The 23,009-nt window shown below is 47.6% G+C and overlaps 2 pseudogenes; one reads left to right on the top strand and one right to left on the bottom strand.

Annotated features, from left to right (window-relative positions):
* Window positions 1–268: 268 nt before the first annotated feature.
* LOC149356823 (uncharacterized) lies at window positions 269–17,683 on the top strand (annotated as a pseudogene).
* A 1,400-nt stretch (window positions 17,684–19,083) lies between these two features.
* On the bottom strand, window positions 19,084–22,730 carry LOC149356824 (uncharacterized; annotated as a pseudogene).
* Window positions 22,731–23,009: the final 279 nt, after the last annotated feature.

Below are 23,009 nucleotides of genomic sequence, written 5' to 3' on the forward strand. Positions count from 1 at the left end.
GCGTCGTGCTTGCCAAACAGAGACTTGTACCCACGACGTGGCCTGCAAGAGTGACAATGTTTTCATTGAAAGCACCTTCGTTCTCGCGGATGAAGCCACAGACGGCTTGTCCTTCGAGTCGGTGACAGAACCTAATCTTGGCCTCGAAGATGCCGAAATGACATTGCCTCGTCATGTCCGGTGTGCTTGTCACACACTAAGTCTTGTGGCAGTTTCTGACGTTAAAGTAGCTTTGCCGACAGTGGCCGCATTTGTTTTTCCAGTCCCGGACTACTTGCTGGCAGGTCTCGGCTTCCGCTCGGACAGGAAAAGCGTCATGGTCACATGACCTACTTGCCATAGGCTGCTTTCGAACACGGCGCCAGAGTCGGGCTCCCCCTCGGTTACCGTACAAGGACGCTGTCATCTGCTAGCAGACGATGCAAGCCACGGCCACTACGACGCCGAAGCAACGCCGTGCGCTCGATCATGATACTGAGTCGATTTAAAGACTGTACTGTCAGCTTAGCGTAGGTGCATTACAGAACTCAGCTTCGGAGGTATGCTCGCCGCTACTGCTTGCGGCGAAGTTCGCACAAAGTAGCCCAACTCGTTGCGGAAAGGCGGATAGACGAAAGCCTCCGCAAAAATGTTGACAACAAGCTCTATAGCTGCTCCAGTATACGAGTGGTTCACCTGCGATGCTTTCAGGTAAGCGTACAGACAGCATGTGGCAAAACAAGCGAACAAGAACCTCTTGACGACACGAGCAAACAATACGCGCTCGCAGCTCCGAACGCGCGTCCGTGTGCGGTGGATTTCAAGAAAATAAACGAAGATGCAAGAACAAAAAGTCTTGCGATGGCTCAGAGAGGAGCTACGGAGCTCATGTGAAGGTTTAACGCATGATATCGACCTCCAGGGACACGAAAAGCACTCAAAATGCACACGGAGTCTAACTTAATATGGCTGCCAGCGCGGCGCGCAGCTATCGTCTGCTGCCTTCTCAGCAGCCCCAAGCAGCCCGCGGACTGCCATAGGCTAAAAACGAACGCGTTGCTATGGCGATGCAAGCAGGTGGGCGGAGCTTTCGGGCTGCCCGAGAAAAACAAATACCGGACTCGAGTCCGCAAGTAGTCCCGGACAGTCCGGGACTGAAAAACAAATGCGCCCAGTGTCTTTTGAGCGCATTCACTCATCTGCCATGATAAAATGTTCGGCACTTTGGAACTGCGTCTGAAGGCCCAATTCGTCCGACATAATCGTGAGCGCCTTAGGGCATTCTTTACAAACACTGTGTGTGACGCGATGGAATTCTTTATACGACAGCATCAAAGACCTTCTTCGATCGAAGGACAAGCTTACGAGACTGTAGAAAAGACTGTAGTACTTGGCAAAGCACATAATCAGCGTGCGAGAGAGATTATTGAAGCATTCCATAACGTGAAAGGTGGGGAAAAGTGTGTTAGTGACGTATCCATCCCCTTGACAAAAAATGAGATTGTGTACCTTAAACCGGTTGTTAAGTAACACTGCACGTGTTTTATGATGCTATGTACTTGCTTTCATCGCCGGCCTTTTATCTCCTTGTTTTTTTGTGTTGTTGTTTTCTTTTTCCTTCTTCCTTCCCCTCTTCTATGTCTACACTATATACTCTGATAACCTTTCCAATAAAAATTCAGTTGTGAGAAGCGCTCGTGTCCTGTCTTCACCTTTTCTGTGTCTCGTTTTTCGAGCTACGTTTTTCTAAGATGCAAGCTTCGAGACCTATGCAACACTCTCAAGCTGCGAGTATTCCAAGAAAGGGACTTCGCCTTTCTGCTTGAGCACTGTGATGACTTGCAGCCAGGCTGTCGAACCGGAGCCGAACCCGAACCCGGAACCGAACCCGAATTTTCACCCGGAACCGGAACCAAACTGAACCCATATTTTTTTCGCCATCTTGGGACTGAAGAGGAACCGGAACGATTCAAAGGAACCGTTCCGAACCGGTTCGGGACCCGGTTCAGCCCCACTTTTTTGCATCCCAGCATACTTCTTGTTTTCGGACAAAATGCGATGATCTAGCGCATAGATTTACCCACCAGTAGCTGTCGGCGCTGGGAAGTGCGAAAATGGTACCCAGTGTATGCGACAGCAAACTTAGTCTGGTGCTTGGGAAGAAGCCTAATAGACGCGTCTGTAATGTACTACCGCCAATTCTAAAGACTTCTACGTCAGGTTTATGTGAAATATTGAGTGATTACTCCTCCCATTTTACATATTTGCGTAAGTCTTTAATCAAATTGTTAGGACTGCTCTAACTCAATAATGCCCTAAATACACCAAATTTTTGCTTGCGTGCTTTCTTCTTTCAAACGATGCGTTAGACATTGGTGTACATGGATCGCCACGTGGTATTCATGAACACATAATGAATAATTTATATTTGAATTTCTTCTTGATCATGTTTCGGTTTCATCGACATTATGATTACTGTGACGTGTAGTAGAAATTAGGTTGCATGAGGTGCAATAAAACGGCAAAATAACTGCTGATACGTCGTTCGTTGTAATTATAGGTCTTGAGGCCTGCTGATTTAAGTGCTATAGTGAGTGAAAACAACGTATCAGCGTTTGTATTAGTTTTTCGTGCTTCACGTGACCTAATGTTGAACTCGCGTCACAGCCATCATTTGGTTGATGAAACCGAAAGAGCATGGGAGAAAAAATTATTTTCTAAATTATTTAGGGGCAGTAGGCGAATACCACACGGTGATCCATGTATTCTGATATCTATGGCATCATTTCAAAGGAGAAAACACGCATTAAAACTGGGTGTCTATAGTCATTCTAGCACCGATTGAAAATGCCTTCGTTTTCTTTGCGTCCTTTCCACACATAGATGAAATATTAGTGCGAGGACCCAACAACGTTGTGATGGTGGTTTTTGAGGAAAGGAAATGGCGCCGTACTTTCTCTCTTCTTGATGGACACGTTAACCGCGCCGTAAGAGAGGGAGGAAGGTGGGAGTGAAATAAAAAAGACAAAAAGGCACAGTAGGGCAGTGCTCAGGAATAATTTCTACCAGCTGCGGATCCTTAAAGGGCAACTGCATAGGTTTTAGAAATCGACGAGCTTAAGAGGGTCGAATGTGTGAAACTTCCAGGTAAAGTATGCGAAGTCCTTTTGGTCTAGCATTTCATACGGTGACGTAATCACCAATTAAAATTTTGACGGCCTTCAAGCTTCTCCGCAGCGCACAACGCTAAGTGGGAGACGCATGATGACGTCATGGAAGGTATGGGTTTATTTCCAACGCATGAACGCCTGCTTGGAAGGAAAAAATAACCAACGCCAAAGAACGCAAAGCCCGCCGAACGTTGTTTGGCAGCGTCCAACGCGGCACGACAGGGCGTGGCTGACGGCACGGTAATTTGAAATAATACTTTCCGTGACGTCACACTGAAATTCCCCGCGCTCCTTCGTTCCTTTGAGGAGAAGTGCAAAATTTATTCGTCGATTACGTCACCATTTTAAATGATAGCGCAAAAAACTTAGCATGCTTTACCTGCAGCCTATATAGATTTGAATCCTTGAGTATCGCGAAATTCTCAAAATGTGGCGCAGTTGGCCTTTAACGTGCACTGGTATCGCGTAGCACACGGTGCCTTTTGTGTTTCGCCTCCATCGAAACGTGGCCCCCGGGGCCGGGTTCGAACCCGAGTACACCGAATAAGTAACCGAGCGTCCTAACCACTGAGCCACCCCAGTGGGTAGTGCAACATTTACTTTTGTAGACGCTCATTGTCTCAGACAGCAGGTTCTAAATAAAACCCCTCACTATGGGTCTGTAGGGCAATAAAGAAAAAAAATGGCTCAATCGCTGTGCAGCTCGGATGCTGATTCCAAAATTAAAAAAAAAACAGCATGCTCTGTCGCACTTCGAAAATCCCTAGTAGGCCTCCATTATATCTGGAGCTCTCCACTACACCGTCTATCCTATAGCCCCATTGTCTACTCGCCACGTTAAACCCGTGATATTACAACTAGTATTACCAAAATAAGGAAGTATAAATTGGTGCAGTTTTTTTTTTAGAATCCGCATATTCTTGTTTGGGCGCGACGGAAATAAGCAACGAAAGGCGGGTTTTTGGCAACGGTGGAGATGTACAAATAAGAAAAAAATTAAATACCGATTACACAAAAGGGCAATGCGGAAATGCATGCACTCGCTGGCATGCGATAATGATTACGCCCAGAAAGAGGCTACTGCGATGAAATGTGACTGCGATTAAGTGATTTCGTTACGCCGATTCGCTGAAATCGCTCTGCTTCTAAGACAAAATTGCTGCCAGTGGCCAGCGCGCGGATCCATCCGCTGTTCTCGCACTGCTCGATCTTGAATTCTGTCTGGCGACTTATATATACTTCTCGAAGTCATATTTCCCCTTCTTAGTGTCTGGCACGACAGGCTTATGATTGTTAGCGTTTTTTTCGTAGAACGCCTGGACGATTGAATGCGTTGAGCCTTCGCAACAATCTGCTTCGGCTATATCGGGTACAGTCGGGTGATAGGTGGTGGAGAGATGGGTGAAAGTTTTGAAGGTGCATTTTTACCAGTGAATGCCCTGATGTGCGCCCACCGGAGTCTGCATGAAGGATGGAGGCTGCACGCACGCAGCGCGGTTTTTTTTTGGGAAAGCAGGGAGTAAATTTCAGGTTCTCTTCTTTCCTCGCACCAGAGGTGCCCCGCCAGAGACGGTTGGTCTAACTCGAAGACTGAAGCTTGATCTCTGCACCAGGGGTGCCCCGTCAGAGACGCTCTCGTGATCAGTTGAGATGCAGGGGTAAGGCGAATACTGATGTACAGTTTATGTACAGCAATTTACAATAGATACAAGTTCAGGCACTACAGACAAATTAACGGCACAAAGATACAACACAACAAAAAAGTGGCTCTGGCTAATACTAGAGGAGGCCCCTAGTCGGCATAGCCGAAGATGCATGGCATCTCACCTTAGCGCAGAACCCGCTTCCAGCTCCGGGGCCCGATTTTAAAGCCTTAAAGGCCCGGCCCACATCTGGTAGCTTCCAATCATGTTGCACTGCTCACATGATTGGTTTACCGAGAGCATGGTCAGCCCTCCAGCTTCCGTAGGGCAAAACGCCCTTTCCACAAACACAAACGCACGGTCGTGCCAGCACGTGTGGAGTCGAACATTCTCTCCACCACAAAATAAAAATAAAAACAAACACAAATACACATTCGTGCCAGAACGTGCGCGAATCGGTTCCGCGGGGCGGGTGGACACCCGTACTTCCCGGCGCGTTCGCGAGCGGCCGCGTTCCAAGAAAGGAGACGCTCCGCTTTGAGTACCCCCAGCCGCGTTCCAATGACCCCCGCGAACGCTACCGATCCCTTACACGCCCTTCCCAAGATTCTACAAAGAGCTCAAATGCCACTTTTAGAATTATAACAAGAAGGGATCGGTACGGGTCACAAAACCAACCTGTGGGTGACATACCGCAGCTACACCAGCAATGGCACCAACAAAAGCAAAAGCAAAATGCACACAGGCACCAACACAACATAAGCAAATGGCACAAATACACACGGTGGCATGCCTGCCGTGCGCCGTAACACGGCGTCCATGTAACCAGTTCACTTGCATGCACGCCCACGTCCTGCTCGCGAACGAACACGCACACACACCGACACTCGCAACTGGAGCGTTGAGTAGCACTCGCACGACGTCCGTAAGTGGCCACGTGAGCCTCCTTAGTCGCACCGAGCGTCCCTGTGTGCGTTTCGAGCCACCACGCGTCTCAATCGATACGATCAACGCCCAATTGCTACTACGCTCATTAGGCCGGTGCCACAGCGGGGCAAGAATTCAAAAATTGCTGCCCTCCAGGATCGAAAACAACGTCCTGATCCTCGATAAGTCCAAATACTTCAGCACGCGACACACTTGAGGGAAAGCTTTCTCCGGCGCGCCAATACGAGACGCGTGCTGCGTAAGGAGCATACCCCCTGGCCCGTCTTACCATACATATGCGGCCGGTCTCGCTACGCTTGATTCGGCGACCTGCAGCACGGAACGTAATGTTCCACATACCGGCTTTCAACATGAAAGCCGCGCACCTGCCTCCTGGCACTTCGCCTCGCTTAGAGCCATTTGCCCCGTTCCTGATCGGGCAAACACTGACGTTGCCGTTGCCTGCTTGATAGGCATTTGCGAGCTTCGTGGCATCGTCTAACTCCGAGGCTCCATGAGCTCCCTCGCAGTCACTTGACCCGAGCTTGCCTTGCGGCAAGTCGCCACTCATTTCCGGGTCCTCAAATGACCTGGCCGGACACACACCGGGTGCGTTCGACAACTGCGCGGCGCTCTGCCCGGTCGGCCCAGCGGGCCCACCTCCGCTCTCTGCCTCGGATGTAGGGCTGTTGTCACAAGGAACGCTACGGGGCACTTCATGCCCTATGGCCGACACAGTGTGTGTTTGCAGCAACGCCAGATTTTCACCGGTTACTAGCTCCGTGTCGGAGGTCACAATCTTAGTCATAGATCCTGCAGGAATTAGATCACTCTCCTGCTTGGTTTCGGACAATTTGGTCTCGACTGGCCCTAGACCATCAGAATTGGGCTGCTCTTTTTCTTTGCTAGCCGCCCGCAGTGGCGGAAAAGCTGTGATCCCTTCAGAAATCTCGTTTTCTCTCTCTGCGGCATTTCCTAACAAAGAGGCGTCCGCGCATATCGGCTGATTGCCTACAGCGACCTGACTGCTCTTTCCTCCACCTGTGCTTGAGCAGCATAATCCGTTGTCTTCCAGCACAGGCGGCCTCACCTCTCGGGACTCGGAGCAGCTCTCCCTGGCTGATCCACTGGCTCTCCAACTCTCCTTGATCTTAGAGATCTCGAGCTCTACCTGCTGGCGTCTGGCTTCGATTACCTTCAAGACATACTTAACCTCCTGAGGTTCTTCCTCACGAAGCAGCGCCTTTCCGCCATTCAATTTCGCGAGTTGAACCTGAAGGTCCGCTAAGCGCGCCTTCGCTAACTCAACCTGGTACCTCACATCGAGTGAGGGCTGGCATGGATAACCCTCCATACCGCCGTATGTACCCCTCAACTGTCCTACCTGCTCGAACACAAGAACGTGAACAATGCGACCCAGGAAACTCACGGTTTCGATGCGTCGATCCGCATTGCCAGCTCCTTGGCGTCGGAGTCCACCGCCACTTTCCCCGGACGCTGCGATGAGCTGTCGCACGCCGCTGGTCCGCCGCCGGTGACCGTCGAGTTCTCGACGCGCTGCTTTCCTTGACCGGATGCAGTCCCGCGTCGCTGGACACCTGCCGTGGTCCTTGCGTCCTTGCCGCCGTCTCTCCGCACGTCCTTTCTCGAACGCTGCTGTTGCGTGATCGTCGCCTTTCTCCCCGCCTTCAATCTTCTTCCTGCGCCGTCTTCCGATGGCCGCAGGATCCTGTCGACTGCGCCAGTAAATTTCAGGTTCTCTTCTTTCCTCGCACCAGAGGTGCCCCGCCAGAGACGGTTGGTCTAACTCGAAGACTGAAGCTTGATCTCTGCACCAGGGGTGCCCCGTCAGAGACGCTCTCGTGATGAGTTGAGACGCAGGGGTAAGGCGAACACTTCAAATTTTATGTACAGCATTTACAATAGATACAAGTTAAGGCACTAGAGACAAATTAAAACAGCAAAGGACAAACAACAAAAAGGCGGAACTGGCTAATACTAGGGGAGGCCCCTACTCGGCGTGGCCGAATATGCGTAGCATCTCACCTTAGCGCAGAACCCGCTTCCAGCTCCGGGGCCCGATTTTAAAGCCTTAAAGGCCCGGCCCACATCTGGTAGCTTCCAATCATGTTGCACTGCTCACATGATTGGTTTACCGAGAGCATGGTCAGCCCTCCAGCTTCCGTAGGGCAAAACGCCCTTTCCACAAACACAAACGCACGGTCGTGCCAGCACGTGTGGAGTCGAACATTCTCTCCACCACAAAATAAAAATAAAAACAAACACAAATACGCATTCGTGCCAGAACGTGCGCGAATCGGTTCCGCGGGGCGGGTGGACACCCGTACTTCCCGGCGCGTTCGCGAGCGGCCGCGTTCCAAGAAAGGAGACGCTCCGCTTTGAGTACCCCCAGCCGCGTTCCAATGACCCCCGCGAACGCTACCGATCCCTTACACAGGGTATACTGCTAACGCACTAAAAAGAACAACTAAAAGAGTACGCGTAGTGTAACCTCTAACTCCGAGCGGGATTCGTAGTAATGGCGGCGCAACAGAAAACTCTGTTTACAGATGCTTTAGGCTATTCGGCTATCTTGTAGGCTTCTTTTTATGGTTGTTGCATGGAATATTTGGAACCTCTCTGACCCTCCACATGCCTTACTTCACCTCGTCGAATTCAGCGGTCTCGGCATAAGGCCTCATGCCACCATAACTCCCTTTCTCCGCCCGCACATGAAAATTCCAGACGGTGCACACGTGAAGAAGAAATAGTCAGGAGGTTGAACTTTCGCAGCATATTTCTCCTGCGTTAAAGTGCACTGTTGTCTGAACAGTGACCTCGTTAAACGCGCCGGTTATACGTGTTCATCAATCATACGGGTTTTCCACACGCTAAGCGGTCCTATGAAGGGTTCGCACGGAATTCCGGAGTTTTTCATCGCAGTCATAAATGTTACAATGGAATGTATGATGTCAATGGGTTTTTTTAAGAGACTGCTTAAGTATGTCTCAAAAGAACACAGCATCGCGACAACATTTTATTGCTCAAATTGTTTCTCATTGCTCGCGCATGTAGAAAAGCACTGACCACGGCACAAGCGTCCCTTTCGCGCGAAGGTGCGTCCTAACATGTAAGGTCCATGTCTGAAGCGTGAAAATTGTTTTTGTGGCCGATTGAAAGTACAGTCGAGCCCACTTATAACGAACCTGATGGTCACGCGGGTTCCATTCGTTATATCTGATGTTCGTAGCAAGTGGATTCTTCGTTCAACAGCCAAAAATGCTAAGGCCGCTAAAAGTGGCGTTTATTTCTTATAAAACTGCGTTATGCGTGCCTACTTGTGCAAAGCAGAGCCTGTCGCGGCTCGACCTTGCTGCGAGCTGTCAAATTTAGGGACGGGGTATCACTAATCATGGATGAGGTTTGCATGGCATCTAGTGGCAGGTCGGCTACATAAATGAGATTGCTGGCGGTAATGAGAGCTCGCACTTGGTGTTCAACGTCTTCGTCAGAGCACGCGCATCTGCGATTTTGTGGTCCGCAGGAACGTAGTAATCCGAGGAAACATCTCGTCGGCTATGGATCAACGAAGCGTCGCCAGAAATCTCTATGCATCTGGTCACGCGTGTTTTCGAGCTCCTTCTGTCGTTCCTGGGCGTGGAATGCATCCGTTGCACTTTCCGCTCTATGACAATGCCTGCACATAGTAGCGGCGCGAAAGATGGAGACGACTGGGCAGGCTACGCACACCACGTGACCGGCATGGCCAGCAAGGATTTCAGAATTATCAAATCGCTGCTGTTAGTTGACCCTCGGCCGTGATCAGTAGCTTCGCTTTCGACGATGCCCTTTTATCACGCGCACCGCGCTTCTTCCATTTGGGATGCTTTGCCGAGCCGGCGAACGCGTAGGCAATGCTTGCCCTCGTAGGCCATCGGCGCGGTTTTGGCCGGCGGTTACTTACTATTTAAATAGAGAGTTATAGCATATTGTTACCGTGTTTACTTTACCGTTTACAGTGCTACCTGACGCCGGACTTTCCGGTGAGCCCTGCGCACGCCAGTGCCGCCTTTTATTTCCATTTCTGGGTTTACATGCTCTGTCCGGGTGTCGTGAAGGTTTAGAGGCGCTATTTCATCTGCGTGCTTAGCGGAAGAACGACCTCTACAACCTCGGGGTAGTTCACCGCGCCACCTCGTTCGCTATAACCTCGCTATAACCTATAACCTCGTTCGCTAGAGGGCACGGCAGCATTCTTCAGAGCAGCATGGCTAAATTCGCCTGGCTGGTTGTGCAGGTTCTTTGCGTCGCCGGGCCGCCGCCTGGACCGACCAAGCCTGGTCTGGCTGGGCATGCGCCGTGCGACAACGGATGCTTGGGCCTCAAGTCAGCGATTTTTCAAGATGACCGACACGCAATTCAAGCTGCTATTATCAGATGGCATCACCGGGCTTCTGAGACAGCGACGTCACCAGACAACGCTTTAAAACCACCCGACCGTCCTGTGAACTTCAGAGGGCACGGCAGCATTCTTCAGAGCAGCATGGCTAAATTCGCTTGGCTGGTTGTGCAGGTTCTTTGCCTCGCCGGGCCGCCGCCTGGACCGACCAAGCCTGGTCTGGCTGGGCATGCGCCGTGCGACAACGGATGCTTGGGCCTCAAGTCAGCGATTTTTCAAGATGACCGACACGCAATTCAAGCTGCTATCATCAGATGGCATCACCGGGCTTCTGAGACAGCGACGTCACCAGACAACGCTTTAAAACCACCCGACCGTCCTGTGAACTTCAGAGGGCACGGCAGCATTCTTCAGAGCAGCATGGCTAAATTCGCCTGGCTGGTTGTGCAGGTTAGTTTCTACAATCCATATTGTAGCTTTCATACCAGGCATTACGCACTTGTGGTCCTGCCGTGCCCTCAGAAGTGTCTTTGCATGATTGTTGATTGCTGGTCAGCTCTCTTGATTCTTGTGTGCGGGGACGTTGAGCCTAATCCAGGTCCCGGACAGAAGGAAACATTAAGCTTAATCCTGGAAGAATTGCAGGAAATGAAGGCAAGCAACGAGAGTCGCGATGCAACCCTTTCTGAGATAAACTCAAAGCTAACAAAGCTAGACGAGGTTCTAGAATTATGCAAAGCTAACGAAGGAAGGATACGGCAACTTGAGGAATCGGTAAAGCATTTGCAAAAAGCCTTGGCAGCGCAAAGCAAGAAGATGGTAGATTATGAGGACCGCGCTCGCCGGAACAACGTTGTAGTGTTTGGTGTAAAAGAAAGCCCAAAAGAAACGAGAGCTGATTTAGAAGAAAAAGTCCTCCAGAAAGTATGTCAAGATAAACTAGGCGTCTCGGTGAGCACAGTTGAACGGATCCACCGAATTGGCAAACCCCATATGGATAGGCCTCGTCCAGTAATTTTTCGCGTGTGTAACTACAACGAAAAGCATGCAATATTTCAAAACTGCTCCAAGCTCAAGGATTCTGGGGTGTCGGTGTCGCACGATTACTCATACGTCACACAACAGAAAAGAAAGAAATTGTGGCAGTCCTTTGAAGACGATCGTCGCCCTAACGATAAAGCAAAGCTGGTTCATGACAAACTGCTGATAAACGATGATCTTTACGCGTGGGACGATGAAAAGAACTGCAGGGTGCTGTTGCGTAGCACGAAGCAGCCGGAAGAGCCATGACGCCTTGATAACGAGTTGACTGAGCACAAAGATTTTCGCCTTATTTGTTTGAATGCGCGGAGTGTGTGCAATAAGCAGGAACTTCTTGAGCATGCTTTACTTTCTTACGATCCCCATGTAGTGGTTATCTCTGAAACTTGGCTGCAGCCTCATGTGCTTGACAGTTGCATTTTCCCACCTTCTTACACTGCTTACCGTAGGGATCGCTTATCGAGGGGAGGCGGAGTTGCGATTCTGGTTAAATATGGATTATCATCTCATGCTCTGCCTCCCATCGACAGTGACCATGAAAGTGTGCTGTGCCAAATTGACTTTTGTGGTAATCCTATTGTTATCGATGGTGTCTACCGGGCGCCCGGAGTACACCATGACTTTATGTTAAAACTTTACGATCAGCTAGGTAGATACCGAAGAGATAACGTGATAATAGCAGGTGATTTTAATCTTCCACATGTTGACTGGGAATCGCTGACTGCTGGCACACATGAAGTACCAAGTGCAGACACTCTCCTGGACATGCTGTTAGCTTATAATCTTAAGCAGGTGGTTCTAGCCCCCACTCGTGTAACTGAATCATCAGCTTCAGTGTTAGATCTAATCCTCTGTCCAAATAGCATAACAAACTGTACTACCGAAGTGCATGATGGAATCTCGGACCATAAATTGGTATTTTTTTATTGCTCACTACCACGGCAATCCCTGAAGATTGCTTCTAGGATCGTAACGGTAAAAAATTTTGCTTTAGCGGATCATTCTAGCATTGTTTCCTATTTAGAAGATTCATTGCAATCATTCGATAGTGGTGACGCTAATGCACTTTGGGTAATGTTTAGGACTCTCTGTCACTTCTGTCTGCATAACTTTGTTCCAGTTAGAAAAAAGAAGGTAGATAGGAGAAGCCCCTGGATAACCAGAGATATAATTGACGTTAAACGTAAGCTGAAACGATATCGGAGACAGAAAAGCACTGCCATTTCTGTCATTAGCAGTCTAAAAGCTACCCTTGCTTCCCGGTTACAAGAATCAAGACAGCGCTACTTTGGTGAGACGCTTGGTCGTTTCGTGACTGAAAATCCCAGTAAATTTTGGCAGTTTCTCTCAAACAAAGGAAGTAGAAAACTTGACAAGATTACCGTCAATGATTCTACCGTTACAGATAAAAAGGAGATAGCTGATGCTTTTAATACTTATTTCCAAAGCGTTTTCACTAAATCTAACACTCCTTTAAACGATCGTTGTCTGAACAGTCTCGAAAGAAGTGTCACTATTAGCAGAGAAGGAATAGTAGAACTACTCCTGCGGCTAGACCCCAAGAAATCCCCCGGCCCCGATAATATTCCCACTACCTTTCTTAAAATGTACGCTGAAATACTAGCCAAGTTTTTGATAATAATATTTAATAAGTCTCTTGAGTCGGGTACAGTACCAGATGAATGGAAAATTTCTCGCGTGGTTCCGGTTTTTAAAAGCGGCAGCCGACTACAAGTTGGTAATTACCGCCCTATTTCATTGATTTCCACCTCCTGGAAAGTGCTAGAACACGTACTCACCAAATACCTCAATAATTATTTAGACCACACGGGAGTAATGACCAAACCGCAACATGGCTTCCGTCGAGGATTCTCAACTACAACACAGCTAGTGGTCACTGTAGATGAACTTGCTAAAGTGCTTGATTGCGGTGGCCAGGTCGACATGATTTTTTTAGATTATTCTAAAGCTTTCGATAGAGTACCTCATCATAAACTAGTAATAAAATTGAAATTATTAGGCATTTTGGATCAAATAATAAATTGGGTCACATCATACTTATCAAAGCGAAAGCAGTTTGTCGACATCGATGGAGCCACCTCTCGATTCTTAGAGGTTTACTCAGGTGTGCCTCAGGGATCGGTTCTGGGTGCAGTACTATTCAATATCTATATAAACGATCTCCCAGAAGCTCTCGATCCCTCTGTGTCCGTAAAGCTGTTTGCGAATGATTGTATTATATTTAAGTCTATCAAATCTGTGTCTGACCAGCTTACTTTGAATGCAAATCTACAATATTTAGCTAAATGGTGTAATGAATGGGAAATGGTTATTAACTTTGACAAAACAGTTTCTCTTTGCATCTGTAAAAAGACCACGCAACATAATTTTTTATACAACATTAATAACATTGCAATCAGAGCTGTAAAAGAATATAAGTATCTAGGTGTCACAATAACGTCACGGCTCAAATGGACGAAACACATCGAAAATATATGCTCCTCCACCCGCAAAAAAGCTAGGATTTCTGAAGCTTCGGATGAGCGGTTGCCCTAGTGCCCTAAGACTGAAAGCATATAAATCTATTCTAAGGCCCAGTCTCGAATATGCCTGCATTGTATGGGACCCCTACACGGTAGATGACATCCAAAAACTAGAAAGAATGCAACGTCTTGCGGCACGATTCATTTACAACCGTTACAGGCGCCTAGACTCTCCTTCCGCCATGTTGAAACTCGCAGACTTAGAACCACTGGCAGATAGAAGGAAGAAAGCCCGACTCAACTTCCTTCATTCATTATACTTTTCTCGACTTGGTATCCGACCTGAAAATTACATCGTTAATGATTCCACACGAGCCTCGCGCCATAAGCATGCCCTTAGCCTGAAACCTATTTTTGCACGCACAGATGCCTACAAGTTTTCTTTTTTTCCGAGAACAGTTTCTCAATGGAATGCTCTACCGGAGAACTATCCGTTGTTTTGTAATCATTCTTGATTTTCACTGCTGGTTTAGTAGCTGTGCTGTAACCGCGTTCTCAATTGTACTTATGCGTTGCTTGTTTTGCTGTATTTATATCGTTCGTTACTATCGCACCTGTTTTGCTTTTCCCTCCTGTATGTATTTCCCTCTCCTGCTTGGACATACATCATGTCCGCAGTATTCAATAAATAAATAAAATAAATAAATAAATAAAATAACCGAGTGGTGTGGGAAGAGTTGTTCGCTGTATCTGCGACGAAATTCCAGTTGACCTGATGCATATTTTCACGGTAGCACCACACCCGCTCGTAATAAGCGAGCGTTCGTTATATCTGCGGCCATTAAAGTGGGCTCCACTGTACTTGCGCTGATATCGCTTTAATACACTAGTATCAAGAAAGTCTAGGTAAGGCTGTAGATGTATGGGTAGAGGAAGTAATTACAGATCGCAACATTTGTTATTTGCCTTGAGGAGAGGCCGTGAAGGTAAGTAAAAGCGAATAGTGAGAAAACCGAATGAATCAGCACTCGCGAGCATGTCCAGAAAAGACAGGCGAGCACTTAGTCACCTATTAAGCCCAGCTGCCAGAAAGGGTTTGTTTGTAGTTTTGAAAGTAAATGTCTGAAACAAGTTGGTGAACAAATGGTGCGCGCTAGATTAACCACTCTTTATCACTCTATCAAAGGCGTAAAAAATTCTGTTGACGCAAAGGTTGCCTTTGATATTGGCCCAGGAAAAGACACAAACATTCTAAGTAGTGCAAGTATATCTTCTTCCTAGCACAATGCGGCACTTGCTAGAATGTTGCAGCCCAGCGTCGCAATGAAGATGTGGTCAATTTGTGTCCGTGCCAAAACGAAGTGTTTTCAACCCATCCAGGCGTGTGTTTTTTTATCATACTTTTCTTTATCAGAAGAAAAGAAGTTGACGTCGTCATAATAAGCCAATGTCGTAATTTATTACTGTACTACAGTGAGAAGCCACGATTAGCTGTGTTTTTGAAGATACTGAGCTATAGGGGCTCGGGATATATAACGTGAGTCACAAAGGCGATGTCGGAAAGGTGATTTAAATAAAATATGTTTGGTAAGTTCTGGATGTTAGGGAGAGCCAGTGCTCCCACGAGGCTCTCGTTGGGCGGCAGATGGGCGGTGGAGGGATTCTCGCATATTTTCTAACCATGTAGTAAAGGAGGGGGGGTAGCAAGTCGGTTTCGTGGCGACGGAAAGGTGTCTGTCTGTATGTAAGTGACGACACATGACAGTTTCGCTTCTCAGTAGTGCGCGGGAACGTAGAGGGCTCGTGCGGAGGCAATTAGGGGCCCCTAAGTACACTGCGTACGAGAAAGTCCCAACTGACTCAAGCTTCAAGAGAGACCTATTACTCGCGCGACGGGGTCTCCCAAACTGCTTAAGCAGGAGGGTCTGGTAGATGCAAAATCCACCGGCTTTTCGCCTTACACCTTATATAGTGGGTTATAGCGTACACATAGGTTATTTTCATTAATTTTGAGTTCATTTAATTTTGCGGCTCTTGCCGGAATTCGTCTTTTTGCTGACAATAAATAAAATGGCTATAGTGAGAACATTTCTCATTAAACAATTTTTTCATGTAAGTAGCGCAGTAAACACGACAAAAGGAAGGCGGGATACGACACGAGCGCTGACTAGCAACTGGTTGTTTTATTCTGGGAAAAGTATTAAAGGCGCAGGACACAGGGAACAACGCCCAAAAACAGAAGAACAAAGGTTAAGTCTTAAAAACCATACTGCGCATGCACATCACAGTCGAGTCATGACGTCTTTTTCAACGAAATTCGAAGAGTATCTTCCATAGTAGACATCACTTCCCTATCCCCTGGACCTCACACAATTGTCAAGAAAGCCTAAGAAGAAAGCCTAAGCCTAACCAAATTGACAGATGGTGAAGCAACACACTCATCTGCTTCCTTCCTGATTACATAGGCCTTGACCAACTCCCTACAAATGCAATCGGGGTAATTAAACAGGACACTTGTCTTATCTACTGGGGGAAGCAATCGTTGCACTAGCTGCAATGCAAAGCCAAGTTGTACGACACCGCTACTTTTTTCACTCAACTGTGTTGTTCGAAAAAATGCTCATTGCTTCCCCACCTGGAAAGACAGGTTTCCTGTTTAATCACCCTGATCGAATTTGTAGGGAGATGGTGGAGGCCTTATGATCAGGATGGAAGCAGAAGAGCGTGTTGCTTCACCATCCATCAATTTCGTAGATAAGGAGTCGGGCTTTCTTGGCAACTGCGTGAGGCCCAGCAGATAGGAGAGTGCGGTCTACTATGGAATATAGTCTTCGAATTTTGTTGAAAAAGATGCCATGGGTCGACTATGATGTGCATGCACAGTATGGTTTTTTTAGTTTTGACCTTTGTTCATCTGTTTTTTGGATTGTTCACTGTGTCCTGCGCCTGCATATACTTTTCCGAGGATGTAACAACCAGTTGCTAGTCAGCGTGTGTGTCGTCTCCAGTCTTCCTTTTGTCCTGTTTACTACGCTGCTTAAGCATGAATCCTTACTAACTAGCCCTGTTTTATGTTCTTGTAAACAAATCCTTGCATTTTTTATTCTGTATACCGATGTACAAGAAAAAAGAAAACGCATAGCAAGGTTGACTTAACAGCATTTGGGTTCTAATTTTTTTTTTGTCCTGAACCCGTTTGAACCCGTTTGAACCGGTTTGAGATGGTCCGAACCGGTTTGAACCGGAACGTAATGGTCCTCTGGAGCCGAACACGGAACTGAACCCGATAGGCGCGAACCCGAACCCGAACTGAACCCGAAAAAATGCCGGTTCGACACCCTGCTTGCAGCCCATCGCCGCTGCTTTGACACGCCTCCAAGCTGAAGCTGCCTGCTTCTTTGAAGAACTGCTCCCAACTCTTCTTCAAGTGGAATCAAAACTTCACGAGAAAGCTGCTGCAGACTATGTTTATTGCAATCCACTTTTGGATGCAGTCAGGAATGGAATCACCGGCAGGTTCGACCATCTTTTGATGATGAAACCGAGTGCAAAAGAGGCAACAGTTGCTGCGGTTCCACACCCCTATTTCAAGTGGCGGTGGTTTCTCGAAGAACTGGAAGACTTTCGCCATCATGCTCAGAAGCTTCCAGAAGAAGCTGTTGTCGACTATGTCACCACAGCACAAGCCGCGCATTCTTCCGCACGCGAGGCAGTGGGATCATCGGCGCCAGCAGCATGAAATGCGTCAGCTGACGCATTTTTTTCATTTGAAGAGACAAGCGGTATAACCAGCCGTAGCTCTCAGGAGGCGTTTGTGAAGCTTCAGTTTCTCAATTATTTACAAGATCCTCGAGTTGATGTGGCTATGCTTCATTCATATCCACTGATAAGAGGCACCTTCGTCAAGTATAATACTGCGACGTGTTCGTCTGCTCCTGTAGAGAGGCTTTTTTATTTGCCTCCCTTAAAGAGCGCCCACATCGCGGGGCTCTTTCGGACCGGCGGTTCGAGCAAGTGCTGTTACTTAAGACCTTCAAGTAAACGTAACGAATACTTTTTGCCCAATAAAAACGTTCAGCCATTTTACTAATTGTTGTTTTCATTCTAGCATTTCAAGAATAGTTTTCAGCATCAGAAGTTTGTTATCGCAGTACTGGAAAACTAACTCTTCGGTTCCCAAGCGGGGAGCTTGCATCATTTAGTTTGATCAAAGGCACAGGCCATCGGGTAAGCACTCTATAGTATCGAACCGAAAGCAGAAAACGTTTCAGGTTTATTCATATAGCCAAGTGCTCACAAATTGGTTCGTATGAGGAACTTGGGGTTAAATTATTTACCGCTAGGCTGTTTACGGAAGCGATCGCATCAACGTTTCTATGGCTTTAGTCGAAATTAAAGTTCTAACAAGGCCAACTGCGCAGACAGCGGAGCTTCAAAATCCATGCGGTCGGATTCGTTTATAAGTCCTTTCAGGAAAAGTGCTCTACAGAAATACACTAAAGGTTACAGACACCTAGCGTACATTTCCTAAGTTTGCCAATTATATTACCGGCAATAATAGGCAGTGATTTCAGTTGTGTAAACTTCGTTAGTCGTAATATAACCTGTATTTAATTTGATATTTTAGTGATGTATCGACGTATCGAGTATCTGTACCGAAAATCAATTTCGGTTCTGTATCTTGTATCGGTATCGGAGATACAATTTTCAAAGGTATCGAGCATCGTATCGAAGATACTATTTTGAAGTATCTTGCCCTGCCCTGACCGAGATGACTGAGAATTACAGCGCCATTTCCTTTCCTCAAAAAGCATTGCGTTCAAAGGGCAAGGCATCGCGCCGAACGGATGGTAGCGTTCCGTGGACTGCCTTACAGCGCTACAACACGCTGTCGCGTTCCACTCCTAAAGGCGGAGCTTAAGCGTCATTAACTAGCAGTCAATTAGTGCTGAGGGAATAATCAGTAATTAGTAAATAATTATTAATTTGTCATTACTTCGTGATCAATTATGTGTGACGTCATCCACTGGTGACGTCACCAGTGTCACATAGGCAAAGTGGTGCGGAAAACGCTTTCGCCTCTACGCACTTTAGACAGTCAAAGTGCCCCCCGAATTTTTTGTGTCACTTTCCTTGTGAAGGACTATGGTACTTCTGTGTTCCTGCCAATGACCAATTTCATTTTGGTCGCGTTTAGCTACCTCCCTTTTTTACTGCTTGATCCTTTCATTATTATGTGTACATGTCCTGTTTGTACATGTGCAATGGGTTAAATAAAGAACATATTGTTTTTAAGGAATTGAAAGAATGAGCAAATACTGCGCAACTGCATCACAATGACGACAGTGTTGATAACTGCACACAGAAGTGTTCCAAAACAAATATGTACAGCTTTATTTCAGTGTTCCATTTGGCGCTTCGTTGTCTCCAATTGGCGTTGCCTAATCTCTGTAACCTGGGTTGGTTTTCATTCGCTGCTCGGCCAGCTGGCTCCTGCGGCTTTGCACGCCCAGCCGGTGCTGCTCTCTCTTGCGCCGATCGTCTGCTTCGACGGCCCTGACTGTGGCGGCTACTTCGGGCGCCAGCGTCCGCTCCACCGCAGCAACACGGGGGCCAGCTGCCCTCGAGCGAGCACTTTGGGCTGGTGTGGGTGTGTCCTCCGGCATGCTTCGAGTTGTCGGAATGACCACTGGTGGCCTGCCTGCTGCTTCATCGCGAGTCCCTGCAGTGAGGCACTCTTCCCGAGCAGGAAGTGCACCTGTCATGGGTGCGCGAGCCTCACCTGCAAAACCACTTGTTCTATGCCTTCATGACAACTCTGCAATGCTGGTAAAAAATTGGTGGGCTCTTATGCTTACGTACAGGTGCCGTCAAAAGGTGCCGTCCGTGTTCTTTCTATCTCATTGTTATCTTTTTTTTTTTGTAACCACCTGCACGCGGTGGCATTTGTGTACTTTTTCTTCTACCCCCCCACTGTAATGCCAGCCAATGGCGCTGTGGGTATGATGATAAATAAATAAAAATAAATAAATAAATAAATGGAAGGCAATATTAATGAAAAAATTTTATCATTGCCTGCCCAGTTCATGCATCGTTGAATACATATGTGGAGCCTATTTGTGATTATGGGAATTGTACTGTGCACCAACAAACATGACCATTATGCTTTAGATTTAAAGAAATTAATTTTTTTTTGACAACATCGCCTTCCATTTACCTTTGACGACGGGTGTACAGCCTTTGTCAAAAGTAACCAGGCTCCATGGTTTGTTCTCATTCGTATAACAGAGCCCTCACGGCTTCCCTAAAGATCAAAAAGTTTTTTGAAGGTGAGAACAGGGGCTCTTTTACCATACAGAGATTTAGAGCTTGAGTTCTGGCATAATAGCTTTAATATACGACTGAAAGGAAAAATATGCAGCCTGGTTACTTTAGACAAAGACTGTGCATTCTAGTGTGATATGAAACGCAAAGAACAAACACGGCCATTAGCAGAGACAGTCCAGACCATAATAGAAGACCACAAACAAATCCTTTACATGGGTATGACTAGTGTAGACATATAGAAACAAACTTTTAAGCATACCTATATGCAATATTATAAAACATGGACACAGTACGAGCCCGCCAAGAAGTAATAATAAATATGTGGCCCTGCCTGCTTCAGTGCATGCCATAGAAAAAGCAGAAAATAACGCCTACTGCAGTGCTGTTTGATTGCCGGGCGCCATTTGCGGACTGAATCCTGGATGCTGCGGCCAAACATCGATAGGTGCGAGATGCGAAAAACCCGTGTACTACGGCATGTAAGCGGGCGTTAAAGAATCCCTTGCAGTTGAAATTAATCCACAGCCCTCCCCTACAGCGTGTTCCTAAGCCAAGCCTTGATGCACGACTTGATGCACGAGGGAAGCTAGCCATGACAGTTGTGACTAGCATTTAAAGAGGGCAGCCTTCTTTACTGGAAAAGTCGCCTTGGCGCGCATCGTCGCCATTCACCGTGTCCTCCAATAAAGCAGCAGGGGGCAGGGCACTGGCTCGCTGACGTGGTCGCCGTTGCTGATAAAAGGATTTGGCAGCCTTGTCGTCATGTGCTCGGCGACTGCACCGACCAGTTCCGTTGCCATGCTCATTGGCCGCCATTCTCGGGTACCACCACCTGCACCAAAATTATTAATTATAGCTCTACAGCACCGTACGCGCAGTGAAACACACTGAAGTGAAGCACTTTGTGTGCAGCACACAATGCTTAAAAAGGAAAACAAACAAAAATCTAGTTCACATTTCGCTAACCAGAACAGCACACACACGTAATGTTTTGCTCAAAAGTACGTACGGAAAATATTTGTCGCAATAATAAATCACGCGAAATTCTTATGATTAACATGATGTCCGAATATGAAACATGGGAACATGCAGAAAAATGTATGGGCCAGTTTTTTAATGTAAAACTGTTTTGCTCACCTGGAAGAAAGATTTACCTCGTTTCTTCCGATTTCTTCTTTTTCCCACGGGGCTTCATATTGTCCCATAGTTTTTTAACTCGGCTACGCACACAGTGCGTGTACCGGCCAAGCTATTACAGTCTCAAATCTGGGCCCAGGCTTCGTCTTTGGCCTTTTTGAGGCATTGTCCGTTTTCTTGTTTTCTCTAGGAGGTATTCACATGATGTCATCCGCAAGGGGCGCTACCGGCCGGCGCGGCATTCGCCAAGTTGGTGGTCGCGCGCGCGGCCGCCGCAGCCAGCCGCAGCGTTTAAATGGCTGGTGATGTATGAAATATGAGAGTATTTCGCGTCTCGCCGCAGATAATTTCTGTCCGAACCGTAACACCGCGTGACTGAGTGGGTATTCCGTGAACCGCGCGAAGCAGAAAAGACCGAGCACGCTCAAATGGTTCCACTCTGTGAAAAGGTCGACCCGTAGGAAAGCAGATGCGCCAGCGCAGTGTGCGACGTACAGGACTGCTGCCGCGCGTTGAATTCACCGGTATCGAGGCCCACCTGGTGCACAGCTTAAGTTTGCTGACAGGCTAAGGAATTAAACATAAAAACCTATGAGAGGGTGCAATTACTTGACAAGCGGGTGAGTCCAAGAGCAATGCTGAGGGTGCCCACCGCCGAAGTGCCGCTTTTGGAGAGGTGAGTAATTCGAAGGGTCTGTTCGCTTAGCTGTAGCTTAACTTGTCATTTCTATCTGCTGAAAGTGAAGTGTTACTACTGAATCTAGCGGAATGTCTGCACACTGCGTTGATGCAAAAGTGCTAGACGTCTTGTGCATACGAAGCAGCGCTACGAAGCTACAATCAAAACTGAAAAACATTCTCGCTGGGTAGTCAAGGGTTCGACGGCATACCGTCTGGTCAGGAATCATGGTTCTCGCTGGAACTGCCGTTCGTTCTGCGAATGCATGACAGTATTTGCTTGACCGTTCTGTCGTGTAAGTAAGGCAGCTGAAAGACCGTCTGAGAAGCTTCAGCAGCTCGCGGGCTACAGCCGCTGTAAATATGAGTTTTTGCGGCGGCAGTTTTGGAATTTCGGTAATTAATCGTGCTGTTTATCTACGATGTGCCCGGCATGACTAGCTGACAGTTGTCACCTGATATGAAAAGTTGCAAGTCGTGTACATTCTTGCGTGCAGTGTAGCCAGCCAGCTTTGCTGCCGAGTTGAGGCAGCTGGGTTATATCACGGCACAGAAGGTTTCTGCTGCAGACTTCCTACACAATAAGCGTTCCACAAAGAAAACTAGTCGCTGACGCATCTAATAACATGCAAATATGTTACGGATCACTAACTGTTCAGGCCGGGTACCTCACGGCGTAGCGCGATCACTGCGCGAGCTAGTGTGAACCGACCGCCAACATGGCGCGTTTGCCGCGACGACGCTCGGGCCGTCTGGTAGCGCGGTTGCAGTGTATACCTCCTATAACAGCACTGTACCTAGCCACAATGTTCCTGAAAACTACTCGTTCATCTTCGGTGTAGATGAACCGCGGACCTGCGGGTCGTTTCTTGGCGCGCTGAGACGCGTCCGAAATGGATTCCGACGGTGCCGTGCTGAGCTCTGGAAGGTCGTCGTGGTCTGACATTTTGCACGCAAAAAGGGGGGGCAGCCACGAAAACACGTACACACACGCACGAACAGCCGAACGCGCGCAAGCACGGAAACACTGCAACCAACAAAGCTGAACGAAGCGAGCCAGGAACAGGAGGGAGCAAAGGGACCACAGAAACGCGCACCGAGCAAGCAGAAGAAAGAGATCCATCACAAAAATGCCGCGCCCACCAACTACGACTGTTGCCAGACAGGGAAAGAAAACTGGTTATTTCCTCTAAAGGTACATGTTTTTTTAAGAGCGCAGCTCTTT

Source organism: Amblyomma mixtum, chromosome 3 (genome assembly GCF_055824585.1).
Source record: "Amblyomma mixtum isolate Tamu chromosome 3, ASM5582458v1, whole genome shotgun sequence".
NCBI classification, from domain to species: Eukaryota; Metazoa; Arthropoda; class Arachnida; order Ixodida; family Ixodidae; genus Amblyomma; species Amblyomma mixtum.